The sequence below is a fragment of the Eubalaena glacialis genome, chromosome 3 (assembly GCF_028564815.1).
Source record: "Eubalaena glacialis isolate mEubGla1 chromosome 3, mEubGla1.1.hap2.+ XY, whole genome shotgun sequence".
Taxonomy (NCBI): domain Eukaryota; kingdom Metazoa; phylum Chordata; class Mammalia; order Artiodactyla; family Balaenidae; genus Eubalaena; species Eubalaena glacialis.
The window spans coordinates 141,841,149-141,861,627 of record NC_083718.1 but is presented as its reverse complement, the minus strand read 5'-3'; the positions used below and the strand labels follow the sequence as shown (position 1 = coordinate 141,861,627).

Sequence of the window (20,479 nt, the reverse complement as noted above, 5' to 3'; positions counted from 1 at the left end):
AGATTTAGTTCTTCCAGTTTATGGAAAGTGTTCTCCTTATAACCTAACTGGCAAAGCCAGTCCCATGAGACAAATCATACTTTCTATCAGGAAACGTTGGAGTTCACATTTCAGTTCAAATAATGGTGTTAACGTACATCCTGGGGACATGTATCTCACTTCTGATTCTCAGTCCAGTAGAGACAGGGTGTGTCGGAGGGAGGGAGGGAGGGAAGGGTGGGTGGACAGATGAAAGGAATGGGTGGATGAGTGGATGGACGGATGGATGGATCAATGGTTGGATGGAGAGGCTTGTTGCCTGGATGAGATGAAGTACCTCTTCTTTCAATATCTCTCATGGAAGCCTCCAGGTTGGGCTTCTTACGGATTCCTACTTAGAAGCCGGCACCCTCAACCAGATTTTTATGCCAGGCAGAAATGCCGCCATAATGAATCTAGTAATCATTTTGCAAAGAGAGAAAAGAAAGATTGAGAAAGAGAGAGGGGAAGGTCATACCTCAGTCACCTTCTCAAGGAGATCAGCTTTAGATACATATGGAAGCTGAGACCCTGGAAACCAAGTCTCTTAAAACTATGCGGGAGCCACAGCATGTGGGTGGGGGTCTGTGGCTCCATGATCTTTCCCTTGGGTTTTTCTTCTCTCACCCTCTTGCACAGACACAACACTGAGAATATGCAAAGCCACGGGGAAAATGGTAGAAACTTCACCATGGCTGTTGCTGGGAAGAGCAATTCATAAATGCTCTGTTCTTTTTTTAACCCTCCAATTTGGCATCATACTATATCTCATGTAGGCTTTTATTCCTGAATGCCAGCTAAACTTCTTAGGCTTAACCTTTCGGCCTCAAAAATACTGGGCAGATGCATTACCTGTCTACCTCTTTATAACTATAATAATTGGCTGTGTGCTCTTTTTTAAATTAACATGATGAGTACCTCGCCACTCAACTCCATTCATACAATCACAGAAGAAATACCAAGAAGAAGCCATCTCAGCATTAAGATCTAATTCCTATCAATGGAGTGAACCATATGTTCTTTCCTACAGCCGAGGAAATTTACAACAAAAACTGAATGTAGATATATGAACACTAAGCAGTTATAAGTTTTTGGCCTTATAATTTTGACCATGGTTAATTTGACTGTCTCTCTTATTGAGATGTAAAACAAAATGTAAATTGAACTTCTTAGATTAAGTACCATTAATATTATAAATGTTCTCAAATATTAGTTATAAATGATGTTATAATACGATTTCTTTTGTGTTAGGATCCATACTCATCTTGTGTGACACTTGAAGGATTTAAGCTAAGACATGTAAAATTGTTCAAAATGGAGTCCCAGTGGTCCCAGTGTGAACTTCCATATTTGTTGTCTTGAAAAGTCTGCTGGAGGACTGAGGATGTCTTAGAGGGATAAACGAAGAGAAGTTTGATGGGTGACATAAGTCACTGGAACAGAAGAAGCAACTGATGAGTCAAGGCCCCCTCCCCTGGGGTAAATGTGTTATTCCTTAAAATGAGATGCTTCACTGAGGACCTGACTCCACCTGCTGAGAGCTGTTGCAGAGGGATGCTGCCAGAGGCCCTCTCACAGCAGAGGGCCACTTCCCACTCCCACTTGTCTGGAGACCCATTGTGGACTGGAGACCACTGCTCCTGCTGAGATGTCTCCTGCCCAGGCTTTTCATTGGAGAGGTCCTTACCCCCTTTTCTATTTTCCCTACTTTGACTAACGTGTCTTGTGTGCTAACTGTGTGCAATAAATCGAGTGACTGGTGAATTGAATTTTGGCCATGTTTCATCTATATCCAAGCCATGATGCATGCCTGCCCTTACTGCTGGGCCCTGTGACAAACATTGGGATCTGTTACCGATCAAACTTGGGTCAACTCGCCTGAATGCAGTAAAGCCAATCCACTGACACTGGGTTGTGCTGAAGGAAAGTGCAGGGTGCCAAGCAAGGAGTCCAGGGCAGCTAGTGCTCAAAACACCCGAACTCCCAATGGCTTTCAGGAAAGCTTTTTTTTTTTTTTTTTAGGAAAGCATTTTTAAATGCAGGTGAGGGAGTGGAGTCACAGGGTATATGATCAGCTTGTGCACAATTCTCTGATTGGTTGGTGGTGAGGTACAGGACAGTGTCACTTTATCAATCCTCAGGTACCAGGGGGCTATGTGTTCATGGTCATCAGGACTTTAACTTCTTCCATTTGGTGGGGGTTTTAGCATCTGTAAAACAGCTCGGGAAAAGCGCATCAAATACTGTTATCTAGGTACTTCAGAGAGGAACTAAAGCAGAGGACAAGCTGGGAGGGTTCTGTTCTGGAAGGCTGCACAGAGTCCAGCATGGTTACAGAGCCACGGAGAGAGAAAGAAGTGGACAAACACAAGGGCTTGGGAATGATTAAATGTGGGGATTGAAGGAAGGCGAGAAATCAAGGTTGACACCTGGGGTTATGTCTGAATAACAGGGCAATAAGTGGTGCCTTTATTGCCTCAAGAGCCTGGAGTCGTGGCGGTGGGGTGGGTGTCAGACACGCTCAGCTGGAGGCGCCCAAGAATCGGAGCTGGAGGTGGAGCTCAGGCGGTCACTGGATTGGAAGTCAGCAGTGGCTTCAGGCCTGCATGAGATGTTTGCAGAGGCAGTGAAGGGGTGCAGATTGAAAAGGGATTGGGCCTAGGAATTTGCAAACTCTGCAAGGGGAGGGAGGAGCCAGCAAAAGATTGGGTCAGTCCTCCAGCCTCCTTCCTCACTTTGCTCAGGGCTGCATCTCAGGCTGGAGCCCCTCTCCAGGTAAGGCTGGCAGAAGCGTGGGGCACGGGGTGGGCGTTGTCCTGGGGCCCCCTAGCTTTACAACCTGCTTTGTCCCTCACTGGCCCATGAGAAAGGCACCTTCCTAGGCATCCCTTACCCTGAAACTGGGGATATTAAAATAGTAGTGCTATGAGAAGGAAATGAAGACCAGGAGGAAATGAGGAAAGACTTAGGTACTAACTTTAAAAACAGAGTCGGGAGGTGAAATTGACAGTGTCTTTTGGAAGCAATGGTATAAGTGAGAGCTTTAGCGCTTAGGGGGCCTCCTCCTCCATTCCCTAGATGTGAGGTCTTGAACTTTATCTGCAACCTATTTCGTCAGAGTATTTCTGCATTTCCTTCACTGTTAGAACAATTGATTGAATTCTTTTTTCAAACAACAAAAGGAATAACATGTTTACTGTTATAATCATATAAATGTAAGCAAACACATAACTAGAAAAGTATCTTTTGTGTGTGTGTGTGTGAGTACAAAATGGGGTACTTTTCTACATACCAAACCTTAAATTTTGAATTCTGTATCATGGGCTTTGCTTGAATTCTAGACCCTGAACACAGCTGCACGGGAGACCAAGTCCTGCTCTGCAGAGAACTCATCCTCCTTCTAGGACGAGGACCCTCAGTCGGTGAGCAGTGGTAAAAAACAAAATTCAACCAATTTGAAAGTCGAATTGGGCAGCATCCATTCTAGCAACTAGAAGTGTGCTCCTAGCAATTGCACAAAATGGAAGGTTTTTCATAAGAAGAAGAGTGGGGCAAGGGAGTCATTAGGGAAAGAAAAGATTACTTTTTCAGGGAACTCTACCTACCGCACTGTGGTAACCTAGATGGGTGGGAAGTCAAAAAGGGAGGGGATATCTGTATGCGTATGGCTGATTCATTTAACACAACATTGTAAAGCAACCATAGTCCAATAAAAGTTAATAAAAAAAAAAGAAAGAAAATATTACTTTTAGGTCAGAACATCTTTTAGGGGAAGGCAATGGCAGTTTTATCATGCAGACTGCTTCTTCCTCTGGGGGTCAGGCTATAGAGAGGACCCACATGACAGATGACCTCCTTGGTGCCAGTCAGAAAATTCCAAACTGCTTGGCTAAGATTGCATTTCTGGGGAAGTTGGAAACTGCAAGTAAGTCGAGTATTAAGTCTAGGTTTGGTGTTCTGGGCTTTAGCATAAGTGATGCCATTTGGGGCCTGTGGTTTTTTCTTTAGCAGCAGCTAAGACTTGGTAGTTGAGTGGCTTGGTAACTGGAGAAGTGGAGAGGGGTGTGGGAACACACATGTTTTAGAGTGATCCAGGGGAATTGACCTTCTGAACACATGAGGAATGATTCTAAGGTGGGGACCCTTAACCTGGAGCTTTGGTAGTCTGATATTATTAGCAGAATCCATGACTTTGTCACCACTAGAAATCACAGGTATTTTCATTTCATATTACAGTTTTGCAGGTATCATGGAATACAGTTTTACACTCTAAGTCAAAATTCAAAAATAGGTTAAATCTGCTGCTCGATCTTGTTAAATAATAGGTTAAAAAGCTCACATATTCTATAACTCAAATTATTGTTTTGGTAACTGTATCATGCTAAATTCCATTCAGATAGGAAAGAAAACAAATGTGGTCTCTTTCCTGCCCAAGATGCTAGACACGCTGAAATTCTATCCTGAACTCTGGGTTCAGAATCCCTAAATCAGGGTGGAAAACAAGATTTGAACACCGAGGCTGGAGCAAACTTGGTAAGTTTCAGGTCAGGCTTGGGGGGCCATCAAAAAGGGTTTAGCACAGGAGGACTCCTGGGGCTTTTAATCAGTGCGGTGATGAGTGCTGCTCTATGTTCTAAGGAACTTGCTCTAACAAAATACAGCAGGAAGGCGAAATTTGGAGACAGGAATCAGGAAGGGTGAGAAACGCTGAGCAATTCACACACCCAAGGCATTGCGGGTGGGGAGGGTTGGCAGGGTGGTAAATGTTTTGGTGTGCCTTTTAATCGTGTGATTCTTACTCATCTTGTACGACTTTAGGCTGTGTTAAGCAGTTCGAAATGGAATCACAGTGGCCAATGGGCGCCTCCATGATGATTGTTCTTAAACAGTCAATGTTAAGTCTATTGTTAGTCAATGACTAACAGTCAATGTTAGTCTAAGTGTGACATTTTAGGAGTGTTAATGTGGGTACGGAATTTGTTTGGTAAGGCCCAAGGAGAGACATCACTGGAACAGGAGCCACGGATATAGATAAGACCCACCAGCCAGGGCTTAACTAACTTATGATGCATGTGTGATTGTGTGCAATAAGTGGAGAGAATCATAAATTGAACTTTGGTTTGTATCGTAGTCTCCAATTCCGGGACTCACCTGGCCTTACTGCAAGGCTAGGCCACCTTAAACCAATTTCCTCTTAATCTGGGATGAAAAACAGCTTGTTTTGATTTGCATTTTCTTGGCTTGTGACTGCCATCATTTCATATATTTATTATCTACTTGCATTTCCTCTTTACTGAATTAACTTTTCAGAATAGGCAGCCTGTTCTTAGTGTGCTTTTTTTGTTTTGTTTTGTTTCTCTGAATTTGCTGGTGGTTTTGTGGACTTCCTTTTCTCAAGAGAAAGAACAGTTCATATTCCCACCCCATTCTCTGGAACCACCCAGCGTTTGACATTACTGTATACTTTTCACATTTTAATTACCCAAAAGGTCTAACAGTTCCTGCTGCCCCTCTCAAGGTGGAGAGGGAGGATATTTGGCCCAGAACTGACCATCATCAGCTTTCTCCAACACTGGAACCAGTTTTGTTAGCATTCCCCTGACTGCTAAAACTGAGCATGTTTTTATCTGTTTACTGTCCATTCTCATTTCTATGGTTTTGTGTCTATTTACAAAAATGGGACTGTACTATCTGCATTTTCTGCAGCTTGTTTTTCCTCTGATATATCCAGGACATCCCTAACCAGTGCATTGTTTCTCTGATACAGTCACTAATAGCCACCTACCTCTGACTCCTCAGTGGGCATAGGGCTTCTTTGGTTCAGTCCTTCTCTTATTAAAGGGTATTGTTTTCTGAGTTTTTGTCACAAAAAGCTCAGTACTAAACCTTTTGTTCATGTATTGTTAAGTCCAGGTGATTTTACACCTGGTGTAGATTCTTGAGCGGAGAGTATATGTATTATTTCTGATTTTAATAGGCGTTCCAAGTTCCTGAAAAGTTATAACTATTCCCACTCCAGGTATATAAAAGTGATCCTAATTTTTTCTATTATAGCCACAACATCTGGGCTTGGGCAACTTTTCATGCTTAGTATTCATTGCTTTCCAATTTCCTCTTTTTTAAATTTTAGTTTATCATTTTACATGAACTTTTAGTATAAGAAACATTAATGATTTTTGTGGTGGTTTAGAATTTGTTATTCTCTCTTCTGTGAAGTACTTCCCTGTTTTACCTTTCTTGCAGTTCAGAACTCTTTAATGAAAATTGTCTGTTCTATATGATTAAATGGAAAGTTCTGGACATGGAAACTTTTTAAAAATGTTGAACATTTTACTGATTTTTCTTTATACTCATCTGATGAAGATTTTGTGTTTGTTTTTACTTTTGGATCAATATTTGATTATTTTAAAGTTTTGCTAGGATAGCATTAATTTCATCTAGAGTTTTCTTAATTACCATACATTTGCAAATTTATCTTTTAAAATCCTCACACTAGGTCCTTTTCCACGCTTAACTTTGCACATTGTAATTTTTTTCTGTTTAAGGAAAATTCTTACTTGGCTTTTGATTTTATTGTTTACAGTTTTCTTTTAAATTTCTACTTTTATTTGAGCCTTTTGTCTTTTCTTTCCTTGGTTTAACTTAACCATGTTGTTTGAGGCACAAAGATATTTATATTTTTGGATTATCATAACTGAAAATTTTTCTTTGCTTCATTTCATACTTTTGACCTGAATTATGCTTCCTTGGTCAGTACTGCCTTCTTTGTGCTTTAATTTTGTCAGCATTTATCTGTACAACTTTGCCCTTATTTTCAGTTTTCACTGGTGTTTTGCTTTAATAGTATTGGTGGGACATATAGAGCAGTCTTGTTACTGAACTGAACTTGGGTTCACTCACCTAACACACAGCAGTCAATCTACTGACACTGGGCTGTAGTGAAGGAAAGTACAGCATGTATTTGTGGGGCACCAATCAAGGAAAATAGGCAGCTAGTGCTCAAAGGACCTGAATTACTTGCTTGGCGCCCTGCAAATAAACATTTTACTTTTCCTTCACCACAACCTGGTGTCAATAGATTGACTTTGTTGCAAGCGAACCTGAGGTTGATTTTGTAACAATTTTGGTGACATGAAGGGACCACTGTCCCAAGTGGGTGTCTTACCTGTGGCATATTGGCCCCTGACAGGAGGTGGCTGTAAGATTCTGTCCAACAGCTTCCTGGGCACCTTTGTCTCAGGGACAGCCCTGAGCATCTGCCACCAGCTGGGTGTCAATGACCCTCAGAGATTTCGTGGTGAAGGAAACAAGGCACTTGCTTGAGATGTCTCTGCTAAATAGCAGAGCTCATGTGTGATGGCACCAGGGTCATTTTTCTTTTAGCCACTTGACTCTGTCTGTGGTGGGGCATTGATTTTGGGGGTTTTCTGCATTGGAATAAGGAATTTGAAACACTGAGAGATGCCTCGTGTTTGCTGGCTGACCTCCTTGATATTTGACAGCACCAGCTATGAACAACTAAAGATGGGTAATCAGAGCTCTGTTCCAACTTGTAGCCCATTAGGATATATTCAGCAGAATAGGGAAATTTTTAGTTATGCACCTCTGAAAAGAAAAAAAAAAATGGGGTTCTATTGTAACACTGCTTGGTCTCATTACTCTTTAGGATCTGGGGAACACTGGCCCCCTAATGGCTCTCTAAATTATAAAACTATCTTTCAACTAGAATATTCTGTGAAAGAGGAGGAAAATGGGATGATGTTTCTTATGGATAGCCTTTTATGCTATTGTATCAAAGTGGCACTTATTCAGAGAAAAATGAAACATGCATAGAATTATGATACACAAAGAAATTTCCTCCAATAAGGAGATATTAAAAGCTTTACCCAATTCTCCAGAATGAAGAAATGAGGGATTAATTCAACAAATAAATGCTCCTACAGTTCTGCCACCTCTGCCCCTGTATGGTGGGCAGAATGCGGAAGCAATCGCCAGGGTCCTATATCCCACAGAAGCCAACTCACCCTCACCTGCTCTGGCAGGAGCTGAGGAAAACAGACTGGTGTCCTTCTTGTACCTGACAGAGCACCAATTTTGGCCAGGGAACTACTATTGTTCAGGCAGAGCATTTCCCACTGAGGAAGATTCCCATTGGAGGAATAAATGCCCAAAATCAGCCAGTAGGTTTTGTGTGCATACACTCTCCCTTTTCAACCTCAGACTTGTTTAATTGGAAAAATAATATACCAACCTATTGGGAAGACACTACCAGGATGGAAACTCTATTCTTCTCCATCTTTGCCACACACAGCCCAAATTGGGCTGATGTTCAGAGTTTGCTAGCTACCTTGTTGGCTGAGGAAGAGAGGAGGATGGTGATAGAAAAGGCTAGAGAAGAGGCAGATAGAATGCATGCTTCTGCCCCTAACAAACCCATCCAAGCACCAGCAGCAAATGCAATTCCCACCACAGATCCAGGAAGGGATTGAGAATGACCTAGGAGATAAAGCTCGAATTGAGCATGGCAGGGAGTGCAACTTAGCAGGGCTCAAAAATGGAGAGCCAACACAGGAAGTTTCATACGGTGCAAGGAGTGTGCCAACTGCCACAGGAGAACCCCTGAGTCTTTGGAGAGAATGTATAGGGCATATTGCCAAAATATACATGTGGATGCCGATAATCCAGAGAATTTCACGTTAGTTAATCAGACCTTATGGCTCAGAGTGCCCCAGCTGCAGAACATAGAAGGGCTTTTTGGCCTGCCCATATCTCATTTCGCAGAAATTGCTTTCAGTTTTTCACAGTCGGGAGGAAATACAGACCAAAAAGAGACCCGTTAAATGAAGCAGCAGATGTCCCTTTTGGCAGTGACACTCATGGCAGAAAGGGAGAACAAGACATCTGAGCAGAGGGTAAGATCCCAGGGAACCAAGAGAGTGAAGGGTGACCCCCAGAAAGGAGACGCCAAAAAGGGACATGTTAAAGTGGGTCCCCAGCAGTGCCTATCGTAAGCCAAGAAGGAAATTTGCCCCAGCTCAAAAAAGAAACTGGAGGAGGAGGAAAAAGCATTGTTCATGCTGTAGATAACGGAAAGTGACAGAGTGAGGAAGGCCTGGCAGGGAGTCTGCTTGGGGAAACAGGCTCCATCTCACTTCCCAAGAGGAGCGCCCGGTAACCCTTTCATGGGAAACTAACAAATTGACTTTCTGATCGATACTGGAGCCACTTGCTCTGTTTCGGACACTCGATTAACTAGTTAACCCAAAAAAGCGCAATGGTGAGAGGAGTCTCCAGGAAGCCTCTCCAAAAACTGCTTGTGCAACATCTAGACTGTCAGATTGAGGCTACTAACTTAAAATGCAGCTTTTTGTACATGTCAGAGTGCCCAGTCCCATTGCTGGGGTGAGATTTATTAAGTAAATTCAATACTAAATTGGCTTTCATACCTGGACAACTGGATATAGAGGTACCACCGGAACAAGCCTGTGCCTTGCAGGCAGCCCTCCTCTGTCAAGGGATGGAGGAGTCACAAACAGCGTTCCTGAAGACATCTTGCAGCAGGGAAGCCTGGGACCATGGGCTGACTGTAGACCAGGGAGAGCCAGGAGGGCTGTCGAGTAAAGGTGAAACGGAAGCCAGACACTCAGGCTCTGAGCTTAAGGCAATACCCCTTAAAGGAGCAAGTAAAACAGTGATCCAGGCTTTTATAATTGCCTTTTTGAAATGCAAGCTTATTTGCCCCCCTGTCACCATACAATGCTCCCATCCTGCCTTTAAGGACCTACGAGCCATAAATCAGATAGTGGAAGATATTCACCCTGTTGTCCCAAATCCCTATATTCTGCTCATTGTCTTACCCGGAGACATTTGTTGGTTCACTGTGCTAGGCTTAACAGATGTCTTTTTCTGTGTCCCTGGGAGTCCTAATTCCCAAGAGTCATTTGCATTTGAATGGGAATATCTAGAAAACAAAAGCAAGCAACAGTACTGCTGGACAGTATTGCAAGGACTTTAAACCCCACCCCACCCCATGTTGTTCACGAAAGTGCTAGCTAAAAACGTAATGGAGCTCCAGCTACAAGAGGGAGCTCTGCTCACATATGTGGATACCTTCACAACTAGCAAGATGAAGAACTCTGGTAAAAACACTGGGACTACTTTGAACTCTCTGGCCAAATGACGCTATAAAGTCTCTGGGAAACAAGCCCAAATTTCCCAACCATCTGTGAAATATCTAGGATTCAAACTGACAAAAGGCCAGAGGAATTTGCTCCAGGACTGCCAGCAGACAGTAGCCTGGGTGACGGTGCCCACCACCCAAAGACAGTTGCGTGGGTTCCTGGAATGGCAGGATTCTGCTGCATTTGGATCCCCAACTTAAGTTAATAGGTAAGCCACCGTATGAGGCCCTAAAAGGGGCTGACAATAAGCCCTTAGTGGGGACGGGAGAATGTCAAAGACCTTCCAAACAATGAAGGAAAAACTACTGATTGCCCCTGTTCTGGGTTTGCCAGAGTTGAAAAAGCCATTTGATCTTTTTGAACATGAAAGACAAGTAGTGAGACTGGAGGTATTGACCCAGAATCTGAGAAACACAAAATGCCCAGTATCCTATTTGTCAAAGACTTTGGACATTATAATCCAGGGATGGTCAACATATTTGAGTGTCATAGCTGCTACTCGAGATTTGTTGCAAGAAGCAGAGGATTTCACTCTAGGACAGCCAAGCAGGGTGCATACGTCCCACTATGTGCTGCCACCGTTGGAACAAACGGATGGATATTGGCTCACTTCAGGCCACCTGGGAGGATATCAGGCCATTTTACTTGATAATCCTAATGTGATTCAAAGACTGTGTCTTCCTTGAACCCAGCCACACTGCTCCCCACCCCTTTGGGTGGCCCATGCTTGCAGGCCCATGTATGATTTATGCAGGTCATTGAGCAGCTGCTCAGACTTGATTAATGTTCCCTTGGGAGATCCAGACTTGGAGGTGTTCACAGATGGAAGTAGCTTCATGGACCACCAACACTAAAAGACCAGATACTCAGAGGTAACCCTACAGGAGATCCTAGGAGCAGAAGCTTTGTCATCAGGTACCTTGGCCCAAAAGGCTAAAATTATTGCCCTTACTTGACCTTTACATCTCAGTGAAGGTAAGAAAGTTAACATCTATACTAACTCGAAATATGCCTTTTCAGTTGTGAATCCACATGGGGCAATTTGGAAAGAGAGATTGCTCACTTCTGAGGGAAAAGAAATCAAACATGCCCCCAAGAAGTTTTGAAACTGCTAGACACAGTGCTCAAGCCAAAGGAGGTGGCAGTGGTGCATTGCCCAGGACAGCCAGGACCAAAACACCTTCGGTTATAGCTCTGTTCCTAAGTATACACCTGACCCAATTCAGCCCAACATACTCACCTGAGAACCTCAGAAGGTCACGAAAATGTGGATTTGATCTTACCCATCTAGGAACAAATGGTAAATGACCAAGGAGTGTTTTCAATTCCTGAATATCTAATGGAGGAAGCAATTGGTTCAGTATACCTGAGCACCGATTATGGGTATCCAGTGTATACAGGACTACATTAAAGACCAAATATGCAAAGGACAATACAAAGAGTATTATGAAAATGTATGATTTGGGCTAAAAATAATTCCAAGACTGGGGCTCCACCCTGCATGGAGTCCAAGCTAGAGGGGAGGGCCTGAGAGAAGTTTGGCAAGTAGGCTTTACAGTCATGCCCAAAGTTAAAGGAAACTTTCACTATGTACTGGTGATGGCAGACACCTTTACAGGCTGGGTAGAAGCATTCTCTTGCTGGATTGAAAAAGCTCCAGAGGTAGTAAAGGTCTTGCTCCAGGAGATAATTCCTAGTTTTGGGCTACCCAGCTCAATTCAGAGTGAGAATGGAGGAGCCTTTATTGCTAATGTGATTCAAGAGGTAGCTGAAGCATGTGCAATAAAATGGAATTTGCATGCATCTTGGAGGCCTTGATTGACAAGAACCACACCTTAAAAAGGATGATAGCTAAAATCTGTCAAGAAACTAACTAAACCTGGGACAGAGTGTTGTTGGTTGCACTGCTTAGAACTAGAGTGGGTCCTAGAAGTAGACTCCAGCTCTGTCCTTATGAAATATTTTATGGGGGACCCTTCCTCTATTCTGAGCAGTTTGGTGGCCAGACATCTGACCAAAAGGTAAAAGAAGTAGACACTGTAAGATATGTGCAAACACTGGGTTTAGTTTTCAATGCTACTCCTAAATTTGTTACTAAAAAAATGATGTTTCCCACAGATGTCCCCCTCCAGTGTTTTAGACCTGGAGACTGGGTGTTCCTCATAACATGGAACCATGTACACCCAAAGAACCAACTCCAGCCGCAGTGAGTGGGGCCTTACCACGTTCTGCTAGTAACTTGCTCTTCTGTTAAATTGACAGGAGTCAAGCCGTGGATCTGCTGCACATGGTTGAGGCTGGCTTCTGATCCAACTACAAGTCCACGGTCCTTGGCAGTTACAGAAAAGACAACCACAACACTGACTGAAAGCCAGTGCTCCTTCCTGCAAGTCTGGACCAGGGCTTCGGTTAAAATTAAAGGAAGTATCTTAGATAAGTAGTGAATGACTTGTAGCCATTCATAATAACATTTGTAATTGGCTGGAGCATTTTTCTGATTTATTATTTGCTTAGATCCCTTTGCTTGCTTCTTGATTCATGTAATCATTTTACCTGTGATTACATTGCAGTCAATCAAACCTGTAATTTGTTGTGATATTGACAATAGGAGATACTTCATCCTTGCTCTATTTTAATTTAACCCTTGTGATAATAGAGTTTGTACCAAAGTTTAGGGCCAGTGCTATTTTCCCATACGAGCTGTTGGCTTCAACTGTAATAATGCCTCTTGCTTTTCTTTACTGTCTCATCCCACTGGTGTCTGCTGCTTCCTGGAAGGAAAATTCTCTCATTAGGTTGTCTCAGAGTATACCAAGAGGTGGGAATTTAAGTAATTGTTGGATATGTCATTTGAAATCTCAAACTATTCGTGAACAGTATATCCCATCTGTGGTCCCTATAACTGATTTTGATACTGTGCCAGACCCCTTAACCTTCTATAATCTTCCTCCTTTAAGCTTCACATTCCAAGTTCAGATAACCAAGAGACCTCAGAATATCCCAATCCCTTGCTTCAACCTGTCTGAAGTAATTTCCATTGGAGGAAAAGTTACTACCGGTCCCCCACGGTCCCTCAAATTTCTCCTGAAGAAATGTGATGCCCAAAATCCCCTGAAATGTACACTTGACAAATGTGTAAGGGCTAAAAATGACACGAATTTATGCCAGATAGCCAGACAAGTTGGATATCATGTAAATGGACTGTGGAAGGCTTGCAGTGGCTCTCACCCCTGGCTTGATAACATAATCTCTGAACTCCCCAAAAATGAAAGAATCAATGACGTGACCCTGGGAGGTATAACTTGCTCCCCTCCAGGATATATCTTTGTCTGTGGCATAGGGAGTGACTCACCAACACAAGGATGGGCACATCGCTGCTTAGACAGCTGGCAAATGGAAGGGTCATGCCTATTGGGATATTTTAGGATCCCTTTTTCTGTGCATAGTCTGCAGAGCATGACTTCTCTCTCTAAATCAAACACCCGTTTTAAAAGAGAGATATTGGCAGGGTAGGAGGACAATATAGGACAAAGTATTTTTGCCAAACTCACACCAACTGCCAGAGTTTATGTCAATAGAGATATGATTCATAACATATCTGCCACAATTGGACAAATTGCTGAGGACACAGCTAAAAGTATTGCAGCCCAACAAACATCTTTGAACTCATTGGCTCGAGTGGTCCTGGATAATAGAATAGCCCTTGATTTCTTATTGGCAAAACAAAGATTATGTGCAGTGGCTCATCCCACATGCTGCACATATGTCAATACCTCTGGAGAAGTTGAAACCCAAGTAAACAGAATAATTGAAAAGGCTACCTGGTTATAGGATGTTTGTAAAGAGGACACCTACCAGGACTTATTTTTGTGGTAGTGATCTGGAATAGGGGGACTCTTCTGAGTACTGTTACAAGGCTCCATCTGATCATCATCCTCTTTGTAATGTGTTCATTAATTTTCACATATTTCTCCAGATACTATGACAAAGTGATCAAAGAGGGAGATAATGTTTCATAATGCAAAATACTGATGCTAGGCCTGGGACTTGAGAATTCTTAGAAAAGAAGGTCCAAGACTTTCTCTCCTCTAATCCTGAAGAATTGACATCGCCCCTGTTCAGCAGGAAGTAGCCAGAATGGTCGTCGCCCCATTCCCCTCAGGATTGAGGAGTATAGAGGAGAAGAGGGAACTGAAACGGAGCATGACCCTGCAGTGCCCTCCTTCGTACAATTCCCTCTTGTCCCCACTTCTTTTTTTTAGAAAAAGCTAGAGTTTTTGAGGCCTTGCCAGAGTTCCAAAGAGCAGACTCAAGGAGTTAATGATTACAGAAGTGAGGAAATGCAGAAACGAAGGAAAAGCAACCAAGCAAGAAAAGTTCAGCCATAAAACAGAGTCACAGGACTCCTAGTTCCTCCTCAAGGGATATAGATAACAATCTGATGCAACATATCCTTGAGTTGTTTTACAGAAACCAGGACCCTGTGATGAAACCTGCTGACCACAGCCAAGGAGACTCAGAGAAGTTGGAGCCAGACGAGTGATGACCAGCATGCCAGATATCACTTTGTTGCTTAACACCCATCCAATCAGAAGAATCCATGAGCTAATCACATGCTTCAGACCCTTACCCTTAATTTTAGTCTTTAAAAACGCTTGCCTGAAAGCCGTTGGGGAGCTCAGGTCCTTTAAGCATTAGCTGCCCATTCTCCCTGCTTGGTACCCTGCAAATAAATGCTGAACTTTCCTTCACCACAATCCTGTGTCAGTAGATTGACTTTCCTGTGCATTGGGTGAGCAAACACAAGTTTGGTTCAGTAACAACCTGTGTTTCGGTTGGGAGAGGTCAGTGGTTTTCCTTAATGACTTTTCAGTTTTTTGAATATTAGGAGCACTTTCAAACACACAAATGGGGGGCTTCCCTGGTGGCACAGTGGTTGAGAGTCTGCCTGCTAGTGCAGGGGACACGGGTTCGAGCCCTGGTCCGGGAAGATCCCACATGCCGCGGAGCTACTGGGCCCATGAGCCACAATTACTGAGCCTGCGCGTCTGGAGCCTGTGCTCCCCAACAAGAGAGGCCACGACAGTGAGAGGCCCGTGCACCACGATGAGGAGTGGCCCCCGCTTGCCACAACTGGAGAAAGCCCTCGCACAGAAACGAAGACCCAACACAGCCATAAATAAATAAATAAATTAAAAAAAAAATTAGAACGATTAAAAAAAAAAAAACACACACAAAAGAATAAACTCTCACAGCCATCACCCAGATTCATGAACAAGCTTCTTCTTCATTTGCCTTATCTATTTTTATTTTTTTTTGCTGAAATATTTTAAAGTAAATCCCAGACATCATTCTGTTTCACCCTTAAAATTTCAGTATCTCTCTCTTAAAACAGAAGGATGTTTTCTTATATAATCACAATATTATTGTCCCAGCTAATAAATTTCATATTCCCTAATATTTAATACTCTGTACATATTCAAAATTTACTGCTCTTCTACAATTGATTTATTGAAGCCAGGATCTAAGTAAGGGGCACACAATTCTCTCCATCTGCTAAACTAGAACAGCACTTCATTCCCCAAGCCATTAAAGTATTGAAACCCTGTTGAAGGTCATATCTGGTGGACTTGTTTGGTTGCTTCATCATAGTCACCTTGATAGCTTCAAGTACAACCCTAGTTATTAAACAGTTTGTTGCACTAAGAGGAATAAAATGTGTGTAACTAATATTGATCAATTTTTTATTCATAGTCATTTTTATGCTTTCTCTTTTGACATTTTCTCTTACTTCAGACCTTTCATGTACATTGATTCTTCACTTCCTGTCACTCATAATTTGAGTTATTTTTATCATAAATGAATGCTAAAGTTAAGGCTTTTTAATAACCACTGTGGGTTTTTATGTGGTTAAGGTAGTTAATTATGTTTATAAATTGTTTGCTTTTAAGCTCTTCTTGCATTTTTAATGTGGTAAAGTGTACATAACACAAAATTTACCACAACTATTTTTAAGTGTACGGTTCAGAGGCAGTAAATACATTCACATTGTCATGCAACCCTCACCACCACCCATCTCACAAGTTTTTCATCTTTCCAAACTGAAACTCTACCCATTAAACACTATCTCCCTATTCCCCTCCTCCCCCCAGCCCCTGGCAATACCATTCTACTTTCTTTCTCTCGAAGTTGACTATTTTAGGTATGTCATATAAGTGGACTCACACACTACTGGTCCTTTTGTGACTGGCTTATTTCACTTAGCATAATGCCTTCAAGGTTCATCCATGTGGCAGCATATGTCATATTTTCCTTCCTTTTTAAGGATGAATAATGGTTTGTACATATATACCACGTTTTGCTTATCCATTCATTTTGTGAAGGACACTTGGGTTGCTTCCAGCTTTTGGCTACTGTGATGCTGCTGTGAACATGGGTGTACAAATAAATAACTTAGTCCCTGTTTTCAGTTCTTTGGGGTATATACCCAGAAGTGGAATTGCTGAAACATATGACAATTCTATAGTTAATTTTTTGAGCAACCCCCTTATTTTCCATAGTGAATCCCCTTGCACTCTTGAATAAACCAACTTGGTCTTGTTGTATCCTTTTAAATAACTGCTGAATTTGATTTGCTACTATTTTCTTTAAGGTTTTCGCTTCTATATATATTTATGAGTTTGAGGATAATAATTTTGTTTTGCATTGTCCTTTAGTTTGTTATTGAAGTTTTATAGCCTCCTGGAGCATAGTGAAATACTCCCTTTTTGCTGTTCTCTAGAAGAATCTGGATACTACTAAGATAAATGTTGTGTCTCTAATTTTCAATTTTAATTGTGAAAGTTTGATAATATTCCTGTTTTGTTTATCTGTGGTTGTATCTCCTTTCTGTTCATAGTATTTATTTGTACCTTTTTTTCTAGCTAGGTCAATGCCACCCAGAGGTTCAATGTTTTCAACTTTCTGGGTCCATTTTTTTTGTTTTGTTCTCTCGCAATTTAACTCAATTTTCTCCTATTCTACTTTTCTAATAATTTAAGCCAGTAAATTTCCCTCAATTCATCACTTTTACCACAAGTAGTTATTATGATTGATATCCAATATTTTCAAATTTCCCTTATTTTTGGCTGATGAGTCATTGTAGAATTTAAATAGCTGTGTCTTTTAGTATTCAAATGCCAAACATAGAAATCTTTATCTTTTAATTTTATGCTCTCTTAATTTTTCCTGGTTCAGTTTTTATGTAATGAGAAATTTTTGAACTTCTTGATTGTAACTATACATCTTTCCTTTGCCCTGACATTAATGTTGTGTTAGCTGCTCATATGAGTCTTACATTACAGTCTTTTTGTAATACAGTAAGTCTCCTACATATGAACGAGTTCCGTTCCGAGAGTGTGTTGGTAAGTCCAATTTGTTCGTAAGTCCAACCAAGTTAGCCTAGGTACCCAACTAACACAATCAGTTATATAGTACTGTACCGTAATAGGTTTACAATACTTTTCACACAAATAATACATAAAAAACAAACAAACACAAAAAATAAAGAAAACATTTTTAATCTTACAGTACAGTACCTGGAAATGTACAGTAGTACACTACAACAGCTGGTGTACAGGGGCTGGCATCGAGTGAACAGGCAAGAAGAGTTACTGACTGGAGGAAGGAGAGGAGGTTGGAGATGGTAGAGCTGAAGGATCATCAGCAATAGTAGATGGAGGGCAAGCTACAATTTCACTCATGCCTGACATTGATGGCACAGGTCTGGTTCCTTGCTGGATTTGATTCTATTTACCCGCTTGAAAAAATGATCCCATGATGTATGAGTAGTAGCTCTGTTTTTTCTCATCATGGATGACACAGTAGCACTGGGTTGCATTCTGAATGGCTGCTGCAACCTTTGTGTACCATTCTGTTTGGGTCCTGTGCCTCAAAAACTAACAGTGCCTCCTCAAAGAAAGAAAATCCCCTTGCCATTTCTTATGTCATGAATCTCTACGGTTCTTCGGTTACTTCTTCTTCCTCTTGTCTCTCTTCGTCCTTTCTCTGGGCCTCCAGTTCCATCAGGTCTTCATTTGTAAGCCCCTTGTGTTGAACAGCAAGGAGTTCAATGAAGTCCTCTTGCAGATCTAGCTTGAAATAAAGATACTGTGCTACTGTACTCTACACAGTACTGTACAGAAAAGTACACAAAAGTACAACCACTTGTAGAGGATGCAGGCACTTGACAATGTACACCAGACACCTGAACTAACTTATGTGATTGGACATGTGAATGCACGTTCATATCTTTGAAAGTTCGCAACTTGAAGCTTTGTATGTAGGGGACTCACTGTAGTCTCTAAAGTTCCACTTTTTAGGCTTCAGCATTGCAGTAAGTAGTCTTATGCTGATTCTTAAAAAATCAATAAAGTTAATTTTTTAGAACAGCTTAGGTTTACAGCAAATTGAGTGAAAAGTACAGAGAATTCCCACATACTCCAAGCACTTACACAAGCACAGTTTCCCTCATCATCATCCTACACCAGAGTCACATTTGTTACAATCAGTGAATTTGCATGATACATCTTATCACCCAAAGTCTATAGTTTACACTAGGGCTCACTCTTCATGATGTACATTCAGAGTTTTGACAAATGTGTGACATGTATCCACCATTTTACCATACAGAATCATTTCACTGTCCTAGAAATCCTCTGTGCTCTGCCTATTCATTCCTCTCCCCCAAGTTCCTGTGAAGGACTGATCTTTTTACTGTCTCCACAGATTTGCCTTTTCCAGAATGTCATATAGTTGGAATTATACAGCATGTAGCCTTTTCAGATTAGCTTCTTTCACTTAGTAATGTGCATTTCACTTTCCTCCATGTAATGTAGTTTGTCTTCTATGAAATGTCCTCTAATCCAATGACTGGTGTCTTTATAAGAAAAGAAAACAGAAGACATAGGCACACACACAGTGAGGAGGCCTCGTGAAGACAAGACAGAGGTTGGAGTGATGAATCTACATGCCAAGAAAGACCATGTATTCCTGGCAACCACCAGAAGCTAGAGGAGACAAGGAAGGATTCTTCCCTAGATCCTTTGGACGGATCATGATCCTACCTATACCTTGATGTCAGACTTCTACCTTGCAGAGCTGTGAGAGAATATCTTTTTGTTTTAAGCCACCTAGTTTGTGGTACTTTGTTATGGCAGCCCTAGGAAACTTAATACAGTGGTCATGAACCCACCTCAGCCCCCAAGCTAGTGCTGTCCCCTAGACTAATAACCCATTCCTGCCTAGATATGAGAGGTGAAGGATTGGAGGAGGTCAAGCCACAAGAGTCTGCTCACACATTTATTTTCATTGACCAGATTGAGAGATAAGCCTGTAGCATCCTGCAACAGGGATGCTTACACTGACATAGCCATACAAACTCAAGCCTTCCTGTCCTTGGGATTTACTTCAGGATAGTAATTAAGTTGGTTTTTTTCCAAGGCTGGGGGAGAAGTAAGAATCTCTACTGTAAAAAGTAAACAGTTGATAGTATCCTTTAGTCTCTGCTACTTTATCATCAAGTGTACACAAGTTCCCTCTCCATTTTCCCTTTTATCCTCTGTCCTCACTTGTACTTCCCATCCCCCAGTATCCACCCACTCTAATGTGTGCCGTGTAAGTCCTTGGACATATGTGTTCCTTCTAAAATATATCAATTTGTGGATGATTGTGTCCTTAGTTTATGTGTATAGACTTATGCTTTAGACCTCATTTATTTTCTACAATTTATACTCGACATTCTTTATTAAAAGATCTGTGCTGGTTGTCATGCACGTAGAATTCGTTGTTTCTAACTTGAATTTTACTGTGTGCGCCCACCATATTTTATTTATAATTTTCTCTAGTGATGCACACCAAGCTGCCTCCAACTTCCCACCACTACAAACAATGCTGCCGATGACCATTCTCACCCCTGTCCCTTTAGGGACCTGGGTGAGAGTCCCTCTGTTGGCTCCTAAAGTAAGCTTATGTTTAATTCTGCTGAGTATTGCCAGTTTGTTCAGAGTGGTTCTAGTATTGTGAAAATGAAGAACCACCCAAATAATTTCTAGTTGTGCCATCTTGGGGAGAAGCCTGCCTCTGCCAGGTCCAAGTCGCCCACCACCAAGCTCCTCTCCGTTTCCACAAGTTTGAGCCATTCAGGGAAACTGCAGGTCCCTCAATTTCTCTGTTTTTGTTTGCAGTGAGTATGTGTAGACTCTTAGTGATGGTTACAATTATGACCTAGAAGGTTGTTCATT

The 20,479-nt window shown here is 41.8% G+C and overlaps 1 pseudogene; it reads left to right on the top strand.

Annotated features, from left to right (window-relative positions):
- The first annotated feature begins 692 nt into the window (after positions 1-692).
- On the top strand, positions 693-1,074 carry LOC133088530 (phosphatidylinositol N-acetylglucosaminyltransferase subunit P-like; annotated as a pseudogene).
- Positions 1,075-20,479: the final 19,405 nt, after the last annotated feature.